We start from the raw sequence: 16,691 nt of genomic DNA on the forward strand, positions 1-16,691 counted from the left end.
GGTGGTGGTGGTGGTGGTGTGTGTGTGGTGTAGTGGTGTGGTGTAGTGGTGTGTGGTGTGGTGGTGGTAGTGGTAGTAGTAGTAGTAGTAGTAGTAGTAGTAGTGTAGTGGTGTGTGTGTGTGTGTGTGTGTGTGTGTGTGTGTGTGTGTGTGTGTGTGTGTGTGTGTGTGTGTGTGTGTGTGTGTGTGTGTGAGAGAGAGAGAGAGAGAGAGAGAGAGAGAGAGAGAGAGAGAGCCGTCTTCCTTCCCTGGTTATTGATGCTGTAATTACCGTAGTCTTGTCTGCTGCTCCTCCTAACAATCAAATTACTCTCTTACAACACATGTGTGCTCTCTCTCTCTCTCTCTCTCTCTCTCTCTCTCTCTCTCTCTCTCTCTCTCTCTGAAACCATAATAATCTATGAGATATATGTACACACACACACACACACACACACACACACACACACACACACACACAGAGAGAGAGAGAGAGAGAGAGAGAGAGAGAGAGAGAGAGAGAGAGAGAGAGAGAGAGAGAGAGAGAGAGAGGGCATGATATGTTACCAGAATGATGGGAAAGACAAAGGCAGAAGGTGTAAGAGAGAAAGAGGAGGGAGAGAGGGAGAGAAGAAGAGTGGGGGAGAGGGGGAGAGGGAGAGAGTGAGAGAGGAGAGGGTAGGAGAGACGGGGAGGCGTGAGACGACTATGGCTTGATAAAATACGAACATCAAGACGGCCATTCAATCTCCATACCTCTCTCTCTCTCTCTCTCTCTCTCTCTCTCAAGATTAGAGGAATAAATCTCTCCAGTGTCAACCTCCCTTCGCAGAGACAATTACTATTTAGCATTCTCTCTCTCTCTCTCTCTCTCTCTCTCTCTCTCTCTCTCTCTCTCTCTCTCTCTCTCTGACATTATACAAAAAATCATACTAAAAACATGGAAACGAGTCAACAATTTACAAAAGCGTGAAAATTAACATTCTTTAAGTAAAATAAAATATAAATTCCCTTAATAAAACATCACAAAAATGCAAAAAAAAAAAAAGGAATCCTAATTTCAAAATCCTATCACGATCTACTCTTTTTTTTTCTCCCCTCTGCCTCTTTCCTATCCCTCCCTCCATCATTGCTCCATTCTCCTCCACCCCCCAGTCTCTCTTTCTCTCGATTTCTCCCTCCCTCCTTACTCACCCTTAAATAAAATGTCCCTAAAACGCTTTCATTTATTCTTCCCTTTTTTTTTTTTACTTTTTTCACTTTTTTTTCTTCTCTCGTCTCTCGTCTTTTATTTTTTCTCTCTCCCATTATTCATCAATTCTTCTATTTCGTAATCGTCATACTTATCTTCTACCATGCCTATCCTTTTCCTCTTTCATTCTTTTTTTTTATTGCTTTTTCGCTTCCGTATCCATCCGTTAATCCATTCTTTCATTCTTTTTTTATTCTGTACCGTTTCTCTTTTATATTTTCATTTCCGTCTGTTATTTTCCTTTTATTATTTTTTCTTATTTTCCTTCCTTTCCCTCTTTTACTGTTTTTCCTCCATCTACATCCATCCAATTTTTCTTGTCTCTACGCTACTTTCTCTTCCTTCCTCTCTTTTCACCTTTTTTTTCTACCACCTCTCTCCGCTTTTCTTCTCATCTACCTCATTTTCCCAAAGCTTAAGACTCCCTTTCTTCTACTTTGCTACCGTGCTACGCTGCTGCTCTTCTCTATGTTAGTTATCCCCGTTTAAAAAGCAAGCGAGGGAGAGGAGGAAAGAGGGAGAGTGAGCTGGAGCATCTTCTTGAGGGGATGAAAAGAAAACGGGGGGAACGGATGCAAATGTCCCCCAATGCCCATCAGACGCAGCGAGGACAAGGAATGCCAAGGATTTCATTTGAAGGAAGCGGGGGTCCTTCACTCACGACCTCGTAGATAAGCGGCAGATTGAAATGACACTCACTCTCTCTCTCTCTCTCTCTCTCTCTCTCTCTCTCTCTCTCTCTCTGGGTTTAACTTCAAAGTGGTTTGTTTTCGCGTAATTCTAAGACTAATATGAAATGCCAGAGTCAGTCAGTCAGTCATTCTCTCTCTCTCTCTCTCTCTCTCTCTCTCTCTCTCTCTCTCTCTCTCTCTCTCTGGTATGAATGCTAATCTTTATCTATGGAAATCCAGCCGACAAGTTGATGTATGAATGTCATTTTGTATGTGTGCCTCTATGCGTGGCTTTATCTATCTGCCGCCCATACGTCACAGAGAGAGAGAGAGAGAGAGAGAGAGAGAGAGAGAGAGAGAGAGAGAGAGAGAGAGAGAGAGAGAGAGAGAGAGAGAGAGAGAGAGAGAGAGAGAGAGAGAGAGAGGAGAGAGAGAGAGAGAGAGAGAGAGAGAGAGAGAGAGAGAAAAGAGAGGAAGAGAGAGAAGAGAGAGAGGAAAGAGAGAGAGAGAGAGAGAGAGAGAGAGAGAGAGAGAGAGAGAGAGAGAGAGAGAGAGAGAGAGAGAGAGAGAGAGAGAGAGAGAGAGAGAGAGAGAGAGAGAGAGAGAGAGAGAGAGAGAGAGAGAGAGAGAGAGAGAGAGAGAGAGAGAGAGGGGTGGGCTGGGGTGGGGAAAAAATGGAAGAAGAGAAAAGGGAGGGAAACCAGCACCGGAAAATCAGGTGTCAGGACGACCTCGTGAATACTAAGCTGGATACTCCTCCTCCTCCTCCTCCTCCTCCTCCTCCTCCTCCTCCTCCTCCTCCTCCTCCTCCATTCTCTCTTCCTGTCTCCCTCCTCATTCGCTTCCTCCTTCCAGTTTCGTCCCGTCGTGTTTATATACCTACTGTCTCCTTTCCCAGAGAGAGAGAGAGAGAGAGAGAGAGAGAGAGAGAGAGAGAATATGCTTTTCCATTCCTGGCACCCTCGCTCACGTATGTCAACCTCCCTACCTCCAACACACACACACGCAATGTCAAGAGCTGACCTGACACTCAAAACTGTGCTCACCTCTCCCTCTTTTGCCCTTCTCTCCCTCTCCGTCAGCTTTCCTCTCCCCCCGCTGCCTACCTGCCTCCCCTTCTAACATTCCCAGACACTCATGGCACTGAAATATGTTCCGTTGAGCCCCCTTACGTTCATTCCCTCCTTTTACGATTTATTCCAGTGGCTTTGTAATGGTATGAGTGATGGTGTGAGTGATTGGTGACTGGGTGGTGTCTGTTACTTAGACAGACTCCAATAACTGGCTCGAATCGTTTGGTGGTTACGGTAGGATTGGCTGTGCAGTAGAGGAGTGTGTTTCTGTTGAGGGCAGATACGGTGTCATGTGATTTTGTTGAGGTGTGTTGTAATTAGTTAAGTAATCCTTCAATCAGTCAATCAAATTAATTAAACTAAGTAATCAATCAATCAAACAGTCAGTCAGTGAATTATATGTTAGCATCACACCTTGATGCCTACCACATGTAAGAATTATGAATACGATAACGGATAAGATATTAGTGGAATAAAAGATGACTGAAATAGTTTGGATAACAATTATAAGGGTGTGGGTAATGAAAATATAGTCAGATAGTAGAGTAAGATAAAATCAGGGATAAAGTAAGTGTGATAAGGCAAAGTGGGATAGATAATTATAGATAAGATAATTTGATACAAGACAATACTATAAAACAAGAAGAATGAGTGTCAACCAAAAAATGCCGTAAAAAACTGGTTATCTGATTTACTAACAAAGTACATGTTCTAAAGCCAGCAACATCTCCATTCCACTGCGGCACCTTTGCTCCGACCCGCCCATTGCCACGCCCAAACACGCGTCGGGGATCCAAGATAACCCGTTGTCTCGGCTCAATTTAAGTTCAAGCTCTTTGGCATTATAATTGTGCGCCATGACTTTCTTTAATGAGATGTATTTTGTTCCTTATCTCCAATCTATCAGGACTGTGACTGCTTCTTGTTTGTAATCTTAGTACTTAGTTTTGTAATTACCACCATCATCTCTCATTTATTCTTTCTACTTTCTCAATTACTTCAGTCTTAACTTTTCCGTTCTTTCATTCTCGTTTCACATTCTTACGTTACAATTGTAATGTGTTCATACATAGTTCTGTAGCTAATAAATTATTTTTTTTCTTTATTCTGTGTCGAAGCAAACCTTTTCTAACAGTAGTCTTTATGTCAGCACAATACAACCACGGCATAAAATACAGTTATTCATCAGCCACAAGGATATCTCGCTCATGTCTCCTTTCTACCATTTCTTCTCACTTTCCCAAAAAATCTAGGTCTTCGCGACCCAGAAGTCTCGGCGCATCACGGTAATCTGACTCCTGGAAGGTCATCTGCATTTTCTAATAAAGCAAAAAAGTTAGGAGTGGCGTCGCGGGACACGCTTGACACGTGACGCCAGACGCAGCCCGGCACTCTGCAAGTGAGGAATGACGCGCAAGTTGAGAGTGGCTGTCTCCCTCCCCAAAGGCAGAAGAACAACTGTTATTTCCTCGCAGCTTCCGAGAATCGTATGTTCCCGACAGGCTGAGGCAGAGCGCGAGCTGGAGAGGAAGGGGGTGGGCGAGGTGGGCGAGGTGTGGGGCGAGACACAGAGAGGGGAGAGAGAGAGAGAGAGAGAGAGAGAGAGAGAGAGAGAGAGAGAGAGAGAGAGAGAGAGAGAGAGAGAGAGAGAGAGAGAGAGAGAGAGAGAGAAAGGGGGTCGAGACGAGGTTCAGTCTAACGAGTTCCCTTTCCATCCAACCTTAACGCCACGCTGGCCGCTTCTCTGAAATAATAGTAATTGGAAACTGCCTGCATTAATTTTATTGTATTACATGTGTTACTGAATAAAATGGCAGTATTATGTGCTTTGAGTCACGAAAAATAATGTTAATTAATTTCTGTAATACATTTTTCAAGGTTTCCTATTTGGCTTCAGTGAACAGCGTCCACTCATGTTCGGCGCCCACCCAACCACCCCCCACAAAAAAAAAAAAAAAAAAATGTGCAAATGTACGAAAATGGTTTCGTTTACGTGATATTCAATTTTTCAATATGCGAGGCGGCCCAACAAACGGCTGGCTGGGCCACTCTGAGCGACGCAGGGAGGCTCCAGGGGTGGAGCACCCTGACGAAACGAGACGAGGCGGGGTAAGGGTGACAGGAACCAGGGAAGGGGGTAGTGCTGGGACAGGAAGGGGCTGGACGGAAACGACAGCAAGGTGTGTTGGGGGACGAAGGGAAGGAAGGGCAAGGGGGAAGGGAGTAGGGTCAGAATGCAAGGACAAGTGACAAGGTCAGAAGTAAGGTCAGGAGGGGAGAATCGTGTAACATAGAGAGCGGGAGGCAAATCTGGCTGAGTGGGATGTAGGGGAGGAGCTGTGAGGGTGGGAGAGGCGAGGCAGGTGTTACGTCAGGGATCACCTGTGTTGCTGTGACGGCCGCCGATGAGGAATGCACCTCATCCCTCCGCTGTACCCGGCTGTCATGTTCTGCAAGACTAACACAACATGTCCGGCAATTCCTCCACGGCCTGGCTGGCGGGGAGGACCGCGGGGTCTAGCCAGGTGTACATCCTCACTCGTGGCACTCCATGCAACATTACACTAGACATTCGCTCACTGGTTTTGTTCCACAATGCTAAACACCACGAGGCTTTGCAAAGCTAAGTAGACCACTCTTGCATCAGCCAGTGCCACAGTAGTCTCGTGCACAAGGGGTCACGCTGTGCCAAGTAACACAACACAGCCTCGCCCCTTAAATCTGTTAACTAAAAACAAACGGCTTCACTTGTTAGGTGTTCTAATGGTCGACTGAGCCGTAAGATGGCGCCACTGTAGTGTGGTTCATCGATGCTCGAACATGAGTAAGTCGACTTGACACCGCGAATCGAAGTTCAATTATGGATGAATCTTTAAAGGGAAATCTGAACAAGCCGATGGCTGCTAATAGTATACTCAATAGTTCAAATTGAAGGACTATGACTGAAAATTCATATGCAGTTTCATAAAGATTGCTCAATTGATTCCGGATTGAATAATGCATGAACATCACAGTGACCAACAGCTATGTTCTGGACGCAGAGTCATCACGGCGCTGCTTTCTACTCCATTCAACCTAACCACAGAGATTGTTGTGCCTCAAGTACGTAGTCTCGTCGGTCTGGGCTGTCCGGTCATCACACCTGCACCTCTAAAAATAATTACCGCCGTGTCACCCAGGAAGAGAAGCTTGCTGAGGAGGCAATTCAGGAGACGCCACGAGATTCACTGAGTGTTAATGTAAAATCAATACAAGTTCTATGTTAGAAGAGTTATCGGTGTTGATATTAAGAGTGTTCATGTGTACGAAGCTTTATTATTCTTTCATCAACAGACGAAACGACGCGAGGTAGGCAGGTAAACTGCACCTCGCCCCAACAAGACCCTCTCTCGCTTAGATTGAAACAAGACAGATGGTTTCACTATTCCTTCCAGTCATACGGCAGCGATTCAGTGTGAGTGGAAGATGCGGGTAAGTCTGAAAATATAAGACGCAGAAACGTCTGGGGTAAAAAAGGCACCTGTACTCTGCACTACAATGCATCTCTCTTAACTCACCCACACGTGTCGTCGCCTCTGGGACACACGCACCAGTCCCCAAAACACTGGTCGTAGATGCACGAGCTGTTACGGCGGGAAAAAAAAACTTGCAGTCATTCAGTCAATCAATCAACCATTCCACGTTCTCCCTATAGCCTTGTGTCGCTCCCCCTTCGTACTCTCCCTACCTATACATACTACAAAAGCTTTATCTCACCCTCATCCCTTCCTCTCTTTCTCTCACACCGTCAACTGCCCAATACCACAATCTTTCTATCCTTCACAGTTTCCCTCCCACTATAATCGTACACAGCCCCATCTCTCCATCATTATACCTCACCATCACCACCACCACCACCACCACTCACACAATGATTAGTTCTTTACACACACACACACACACACACACACACACACACACACACACGCGAGCGCGCAATCCTTCCCCTTCCTTCAGTATTCCCAGTCCCTCACGCCGAAGCTTCTTCTTCTTCTTCTTCTTCTTCTTCTTCTTCTTCTTCTTCTTCTTCTTCTTCTTCTTCTTCTTCTTCTTCTTCTTCTTCTTCTTCTTCTTCTTCTTCTTCTTCTTCTTCTTCTTCTTCTTCTTCTTCTTCTTCTTCTTCTTCTTCTTCTTCTTCTTCTTCTTCTTCTTCTTCTTCTTCTTCTTCTTCTTCTTCTTCTTCTTCTTCTTCTTCTTCTTCTTCTTCTTCTTCTTCTTCTCCTCCTCCTCCTCCTCCTCCTCCTCCTCCTCCTCCTCCTCCTCCTCCTCCACGGCACTATGAAGGAGTGGAATGCAGTGTTTTTCTTCTCTCGTTGGGTAATTTGCGGGAAGTTAGAATAAGAGGAAAACGTTGTCGCTGAAAAATTTTCCCTTCCGAGTGGCACATGAAAAAAAGGATAAAGAATGAGTAAAAAATATATATATGGATACATTTTCTCAAGAAGTATTAATTTTCTTTTTTCTTTATTTCTCTTTTCTCTTCCTCCTCTCTCCTCTACCTATTTTCTTTTTCATCCTTTCTCCAGGTTATCATTGCCACTACCTATTCTACACCTCGGTTCCATTTCATAACCTCTTCCTATTTCATTCAATCTTTTTCTCTTTTTTGTCATATCCCTTTCTCCTTGACTTTTTTTTATTTTTGTCTCCTACATATACTATCTTTTTTCCTTTTTTCAACTCTTCTAATATTTCTCCAGACCTCTATTATTTTTCTCATTTCTTTATTTTTCTCATTTCTTTCTTTCTTCTACTATTCTAAATATTTTCTTTACATTCATTTTTATTTTCTTCGATTTCTTTTCCCCTTTTTCTATCTCTCTTACTTCATCCTCTCTTCATTACCCTTTAATTTCCTATCTTCCTCCTCCTCCTCCTTTCATCCTATGCATCTTATATATTTACTTTTTTTCACTTTTACTCTCTCTCTCTCTCTCTCTCTCTCTCTCTCTCTCTCTCTCTCTCTCTCTCTCTCTCTCCCCATCGGCTGCCTAAAGTTGCAAATTTGATGAGCTCGTGTTTACCAGACATTAATCATTGACACGCGCTCCGCTTAGTCTCACCAACTTCCTCCCTCCCCACCTTTACTACCAGCAGCATGAAGACCTCGCTAAAATGTTAAAAAATTCAGGAAAAGTTATGCACATCTACCACTGGAAATATTCTACACTCTCCTATCTTCTCCTCCCCCGCTCTCACACACAAGTTTTCCTTTCTTCCCTTTGTCTTTTTCTCTTCACGATCTTAAATTCTCGATCAGTTTCACCTTTCCCCATTTCTAGTTATTAATTATCGATCATTGTTTCACCTTTCCTCACAATTATTTTTTTCTTCCCATCCGTAATTCCCCTTTTACTCTCCGCTATTCCCATCCTCTTAATTTTTCCCCCTTCCCCTTCCCCCATATCCCATTACTAATTATTCTCCTTCAGTCCTCCTCTTACCATTTTCAATTACCTATCCTTATTTATTCGTCCATCTCTTCATTTTCCTTTTCGCTAACATCTACTACTTCTCTCGTTTTCTTTATTTTTTTTTCATACACTCTTTCCATCTTCCATTTTTTGTTTTACGTTTTTTTTTCTATCTTTTCATTTATTCACACATCCTTTCTTACATTTTTCATCTCCATATTTTTCTTTTTCCTGATCATTTTTACCTTTTTTTTTTTTTTTTACCTATGCACTTCTTTTATCGCAATCTCAGTCTCTTCCTTTTCGCCTTACTTCAATTTATTCCAATATTATTTGCATTTTCTCTTGCTTTATATTGTCTTCCTTTAATCATTTCATTTTAAAACTCTTCTTTTACATCACTTATATCTTAACTTTAGTCTTCATTTGATTTTTCATTCTCTGCATCTCCTTTTCCATAATCTTTTTTATTACCTATCTATTTACTTTTATTGTTTTTATTTACCCTCAAATCCCTTCCTTTCCTTCCCTCTTCCTTATATTTCTTTTTCTTTCGTCTACCAATCTACATATATTAGTGTATTCTATTCTTCCAACTCCTCGCCTCTGACTTCCCTATCCCTTATACCTCTCATCCTCTCCATTTCTTCCTCCTTCACCTTGCTTTTCTTATACTTATTTATCAATCTTTATACTTGCCCAAACATTTCTTCTTTTCCTTCCCTTTAAAAGGAGAACCATTGTACATTGGTGATATATTCTTTTAAATTCTTAGGGGTGCTACGTAGATAACAATGCTTTACTTGAAAGAATATATATATATATATATATATATATATATATATATATATATATATATATATATATATATATATATATATATATATATATTCTATTTTTCATGATTTATTAATTTCCTTTTTCATTTTTGTGGCAACTTCAATATTTTTTTTAGATTCACGTAATAAAAGGAATATATTCCTAATTTAACTTAGCCCTTCTTTTTCGTTCATTTACCAATATATGCCTTTCAGTGCCAACTCATTCCAGCTCCACACCCCTTGTCCCTTGCTCCTCGCCCTCAGAACCTGCAGTTGAGGGGTTGAGGACGCTCTGTAAGGCGCTATGACCATCATGCCTCCATTCCCCGCCACGTCAGGAGCGTCTGCGAGTGAAACTTTGGAAATTGCTTGAGTTACGAGTGTGGCGGCGCGACAACAAGGTCATATGACAAAGGAACGGAAGAAAATTTTCGCTGCTTAAATTTTATCTATTTACTTATTAATTTATTTATATTTGTTTCTGGTGTGTGTGTGTGTGTGTGTGTGTGTGTGTGTGTGTGTGTGTGTGTTCACTGTTTGAGAGAGAGACAGAGAGAGAGAGAGAGAGATTATTTCCGATTTTGGGATAGGTCTGAGACCAGGCACACACACACACCGACAACAAGGTCACAACTCCTCGATTTACATCCCGTACCTACTCAGTGCTAGGTGAACAGGGCTACACGTGAGGAGACACACCCAAATATCTCCACCCGGCCGGGGAATCGAACCCCGGTTATCTGGCTTGAAGCCAGCGCTCTAACCACTGAGCTGAGTTAGAGAGAGAGAGAGAGAGAGAGAGAGAGAGAGAGAGAGAGAGAGAGAGAGAGAGAGAGAGAGAGAGAGCTTTTACTTACTTTTAGGTTATGCAAAATCTTTGAATTACATAAGTTTAAGTATACACTCGCATACTTCTTTTAAAGTAGTTATATCGGCAAAAATGAATAAACAAGAGAAATACAAGACCTAATCTCATACAGTACTATTATTTCACATCAAGGTAGCGAGCCAGACAAACGCTGCCGAGGAGGTGGTGGGCAGGCCAAGCCACCGCCACCCTGCACATGAGCCGCCAACAGCAAACGCGTGACTTAGGATTATATAGTGAATACTTGTTGTGTACTACTTAAAACAAAAAATCTATATCAATGTCTATTCTCCTCCAACTACAAGTTGTATAGACTTCAGTTCGCTGGTATCTTAAGAGACTAACTAGCCTAATCTTTAACAGTGTCTCTCATCGCGCAGTGAATGCCGGGAGCGCAGCAGGTGGCGCGCTGTCTTTCTGGTGAGCGGGTAGCAGAGATGAGAGGAGCTGCCATGCCTGAGGGCGAAGCATTAGGAGCAGAGCGCTCCTCGCTCCGCCGCGGCCGTCTTGTGCCGGGAGGGTTGTAAGGAAAAGTGGTCTGAAGGACTCACCGCATGGCCAAAGAGGCGCCGCTGGCTAAACTTCGTCTCGTATTCCATGCCGCAGGGGTACTTTTTTTTCCGTTTGTTTAGTGACGGGGAGACATGACCCGCCTGGCCCCGCCCCCTCGCCTGTAATGGGGAGTAATGCTGCCGTGGGTGTGGGAGAGCGGAGCTAAAAACGCCATCCTCCTTCCACTCTTAAAAATATACTTTCGCGTATCAGCGTGATTCCCAAGCAAATGTGTGTATCCAGCGTGTGAACGCCGACTGACGCACACGCACTGCAGCCATCGCACAGAAACGAGCAGGCTAAACTCGATTACACGGCGAAAACTAATAGCGTGCCTCGGCAGTGCTCGACTAACACGGAAAAATATGACTGCAGGAAGGTAAAGAGCAGCGCTACCGTGGTGCTCTACTGGGTGCTCCTGACACACACACACACACACACGGTAGCTCAGTGGTTAGAGCGCTGGCTTCACAAGCCAGAGGACCGGGGTTCGATTCCCCGGCCGGGTGGAGATATTTGGGTGTGTCTCCTTTCACGTGTAGCCCCTGTTCACCTAGCAGTGAGTAGGTACGGGATGTAAATCGAGGAGTTGTGATCTTGTTGTCCCGCCAATATGCTTGAGTGAGAATAGTTATTGCTATTGAGGGGCGACCAGAGCGAGTGAACGAGTGTACAGAGTGAACGTAGCCTGGTGGCGTGTACATGGGAGTGATCGGAGGTGGGAGAACCTCCACACTCCAAACGACAGAGCGGGAACCCACAAAGGCCAGCCATAGCAGCCGCCAACGCATCCAACCACACACGTAACTACCAGGCCTGGCCCCCAGTGACCACACACCCACATGTTCCCAGGAAAAGTAAGGAAAAATGGATAGACCGGTAAGGAATAAATTACCAAATTCAAAATATGTTGATGAGGCCCAGGGAGCAAAGCCGAAAGTGGCCAGTCAAAGCATGAGTCCAGCTTCAACAGGGGCAACATTGCAAGGTAGATTGGTGATGTTGGAGAAGAGATTTGAGGAGTTAGTGAAGGAATTAAAAGTTCAGAGGAGTGAGGAGGAGCAGGATAGAGAATTCCGCAAGGCTTTGAAGGAAAGAGTTAAGAGACTGGAGGAAAACGAAAACGATTGGTGGATGAGAATGCGCATTTGAAGGTGGAGGTTGAAAAATACAAGAGACGGTTGGAGGAGAAAATGGAGAGAGTAGTAAAGGAGAAAGATGACTTTAAGGAAATGATTAGTGAGCAGAATGAAAGGCTTGAAAGGGAATGGGAACTGAAGAAAACACAATGGACTGAGTCGAGGGAAGCAGAGATGGTTGGATTACAAGAAATAATTAAAGATCAGTTGAAGGAAGACAAAAAAGAAAGGTCCAAGGAACTGGTTAATGTAATGAAGAATAAGGAAACATTGATAAGGAAATAGCAGAAAAGAAGAAGAGTGTGTTAATATTTGGGATGAAAGAACAAAATATAACATATAAGCCTAAGAGAATTAAGGAAGAATTGAAAACGGTAAGAGATCTGTTCAAAAATCTAAATGATGATGAAAAAAAAGACCTACAAGAAGAAGTGGAAGAGATCCATAGACTGGGTCCGTATAAGGAGGAGTGAACAGACCGATTAAAGTAGTACTGAAGTCACAACAATCTGCGGAGGATGTCCTATATAGAACATCAAAGTTAAGAGAGATAGAAGGTTGTAAAGAGGTGTTTGTGAGAAAGAATAGAAATGAGGAAGAGAGGAGAAGATATAAGGAATTGGTGGAAGAGGCGAGAAGGAAAAATGATGAGCGGTCTGAGGAGGAAAGAGAAAGTTTTTGGAGAGTTATAGGAGAGAGAGTCAGAAAGTGGTATGTGGAAAGAAGGAATACGGAGGAACCCCTAGAGGGAGCAGTGGGTGGACCGTAATGTATACTAATATAGATGGGATACTGTCAAGTAGATTGGAATTGCAAGACTATATGATAGTGGAGAAGCCTGATATAGTGTGTTTGACTGAGACAAAATTGCATGAAAAAACAAAGATAAATTTGGATAATAAATATAATATATGGAGAAAGGATAGGGAGAGTAAAGGTGGAGGAGGAGTTATGATTATGACGAAGAAATAAATAAATGTGGATAAGGTTTGGTATGGGAAGAACAACGCAGAAGTGATAAGCATAAGGATAAAAAGTGATGGAAAAGAATTAATAATCATGGTGACCTATGTACCTCCTAAAACAAATTCTTGGACATTAAGGGAATACGACAATATGATCAAGGATACTTTACAGAGTTTGGAAAGTGTATTATCTGGAAAAAGAAAGGTGATACTAGTAGGAGATTTTAATTGTAAGGAGGTGGATTGGGAAAATCTAGTAAGTGGTGTTGGAGAAGAAGCATGGGAGAGAGATTTCTTAATCTAATGATGGAAAATATGATGGAACAGAGGGTGAAGGAAAATACTAGATATAGAGGAGATGATGAACCGGCTAGACTGGATTTGGTGTTAACAAGAGAAGTGTACCTATGTGGAGATATACAATACAAGTGTCCTTTGGGAAAGAGTGATCATGTGGTTATGGAAATGCAGATAGCAACAACACAGCGAAGGAAGGACGAGACATACAGGAGTGGTAGATTGAATTATAGAAAGATGGACACAGAAAGTTTGAAAAATTATTTCAGAAAATTAGATTGGGAGGAGATGTTACAAATCAGAGAAGTGCAAAAGAAATATGAGATTTTTATGAAATATTATAAAGAAGGAGTTATGAAATTTGTACCAAAGTATAAACCAAGAGAGGAAGGAAGAAAGGATTGGTTTAATGCAACTTGTGTTAAGGCTAAGGAAAAGAGAGATGTGGCTTGGAAAAGATGGAAAAGAGCAGGAATATACTAAATAAGGAGAATTATAGAGTGGCAAGAAATGAGTATGTGAGGGTAAGGAGGAGGAAGAAAGAAAATTTGAAAAAGATATTGTAGACAAGAGTAAGGAACATCCAAAATTGTTTTACAGGTTCATAAATGGTAAACTTAAAAGAGAGAGTCCATTGAAAGATTAAAAGGAGAGCAAGGGATAGTAGATGACCCTAAGAATATAGCGGAATTGCTAAATAATAGGTTTCAGCAAGTATTTACTAAAGAAACAATGTTTGTAAAGCCACAGAATGTACAAGGAAATGTGCACATGGAGGACATTAAGATACCTAAAAGGAGTTATATAAAATGTTGGAGGAACTTAAAGATGATAAAGCGATGGGACCAGATGAAGTTTCAGGAAAATTATTGAAGGAGTGTAGAGAAGAATTGATTGATCCATTATATGATATTATAAGGTGCTCATTAGAAACAGGGAAGTACCAGTAGAGTGGAAGAGAGCTGAAGTGGTGCCCATTTATAAGGGAGGCAGTAAGGAAGAGCCTCTTAACTATAGACCTGTGTCTCTAACAAGTGTGGTCGGTAAGATTTGTGAGAGGGTGATAAAGAAATATTGGATACGGTTCCTGGAGGATCATAAGTTATTATCGGATCATCAATTTGGCTTCAGGAAAGGGAGGTCATGTGTAACAAATCTACTGAGCTTTTATTCAAGAGTGGTTGACAAAATACAGGAGAGAGAGGATGGATGGACTGTGTATATTTGGATTTAAAGAAAGCTTTTGACAAGGTACCTCACGAGAGACTGTTATGGAAAGTAGAGATTTATGGAGGACTGAAAGGAAAAGTGTTAAAGTGGATGGAAAACTACTTGAGATGGAGGAGATGAGAACGGTAATAAGGGATGCAAGGTCGGACTGGTTGGTGGTGGAGAGTGGAGTCCCACAAGGCTCAGTGCTGGCACCAATACTTTTCCTGGTATATATAAATGACATGCCAGAGGAGTAAACAGTTATATTAATTTGTTTGCGGATGATGCGAAGTTGTGTAGGTGTGTGAAGAGTGAAGAAGATTGTGAAATTTTACAGGCAGACCTGGATAAGATTTGGGAGTGGAGCAAGAGGTGGCAAATGGAATTTAATCTGAGCAAAAGTCATGTGATGGAGATGGGAAAGAGTGGAAGACGGCCAAGAGGGTCATATAAGATGGGTGAAGAAGTAGTGTTGAAAAAGGTGGAAAAGGAAAAGGATTTGGGAGTGATAATACAAGACCATGGGCAGTTTGAGGCTCATATTGATAAGATGTTTGGAGAAACGTATAATTTGATAAAAATATTGGATTAGCCTTCCATTATATGGATAAAGATATGATGAAGAAATTAATTAGTATGGTAATTAGACCAAGATTGGAATATGCTGGAGTGGTTTGGTCCCCTTATAAAAAGAAGCATATAAGGAAGTTGGAGAGATTGCAGAGAATGGCAACAAAAATGGTTCCGGAATTGGCAGAAATGACCTATGAGGAGAGATTAAAAGAAATGAATTTGCCTACCTTGGAACAAAGAAGAGAAAGAGGAGATTTAATACAGGTTTATAAACTGTTGAATGGACTGGATGAAGTGGATAATGAGCAAATGATGTTGAGAGAGGAAAACTTAAGTAGAACTACAAGATCGCATAGTAAAAAGATAGCCAAGGGAATATGCTTGAAGGATGTGAAAAAATATAGTTTCCCACAAAGATGTGTGGAGGTGTGGAATGGTTTGAGTGAGGAGGTGGTGTCAGCAAGGAGTGTGCATAGTTTTAAAGGAAAGTTGGATGTGTGTAGATATGGAGACGGGGCCACACGAGTATGATACCCAGGCCCTGTAAAATTACAACTAGGTGAATACAACTAGGTGAATACACACACACTTAAAACACGTAGATACAGTTTATGAGCCTGTCCACTATTACGTAATTTACGTACGGGCGGTATGGACACGAGCATCCAGCTCAGTCAGTCAACACTGGCTGATTGTGTATTAAAAATAATAAGAACTAAGAAATGTTCACAAGGGTGTAAAAAAGGACAGTTTTGTTTCCGTTTTTTTACGGAAAAGTAAAATTTCATATATGAAAAGAATAGACACTCAAGGACCAGATTTAGCTTCCGATCCATCAGTTGAATAGCCCTGCGACATTGGCTACTCTGCCAGAAAAACTTGTGTCTGGTCTAAAACTAGAGAGGCTGCATCTCCGCCAGCCCCCTGGTTCGTACGCCTATGAAATATGCCGGATTGACTGAGGCTTAGTTAACACGAAACAGGAACCCAATCTACAAACATCCTTACAAGTGAGTACAAAAGCTCGGCATCCCGATGCTCATTACTGATATTTCTATCGACCAATCAATTACAGAAATTGGCTCACCTCTGTGGCTGGGACTTCAAAGGTCCGGGGAGGCGGTCACCAAGGGTTCAAAGCCAAACGTCACCCTTTCTCAGTCCCCTCCGCCGCCTCGCCGCCAAGCTTGCAGTTGTTGCCCAACCAGTTGACTAGTTCACGCCTGCTCAGTACACCCTGCCACCTTTTTTTTTTTTTTTTTTTTTTTTGCCATCAACCTAACATGGGTATTAAGCCATATTTTATAGTCTTCGACAAAAATGTATTACAGTATTAGTACTCTAGTAGTGGCCAAGTCAAAAAGACCTTCACACTCACCTCTATCAGCCGAGGAATTTATGAATTCCGAAAAATAATGGTGAAAGATTACTACAACCGCTTGAATTAACTGGCAATGAAGCTTCAAAGCTTTGCTTTGGTTTTGCAAAACTAATCAGTTCATATTTTAATTTTATCGTTTATTTTATTTTATTCTGATATTTTTCTACTTATCTTGTAATTCTTTTTTACTTCCCTATACTACAGTTCCTCCTTTGCTACTCAGTAAAGTGAATGGTTAGTGTAGAACACCGTGACAAAGTGAAGCTTTGATCCCAGGAGTAAAAAAGTGGAGTAAGATGACAGGAAGGCTTAATATTGGAGAGAGAGAGAGAAAGAGAGAGAGAGAGAGAGAGAGAGAGAGAGAGAGCTGTGGATTTTTAGCATAAAAGCGAGCTTACATCAGAAAAAAAAAAAAAAAAAGTGGCACTCACCATTGAGTTGATATTTTGATGGCA

Source organism: Portunus trituberculatus, chromosome 43 (assembly GCF_017591435.1).
Source record: "Portunus trituberculatus isolate SZX2019 chromosome 43, ASM1759143v1, whole genome shotgun sequence".
NCBI classification, from domain to species: Eukaryota; Metazoa; Arthropoda; class Malacostraca; order Decapoda; family Portunidae; genus Portunus; species Portunus trituberculatus.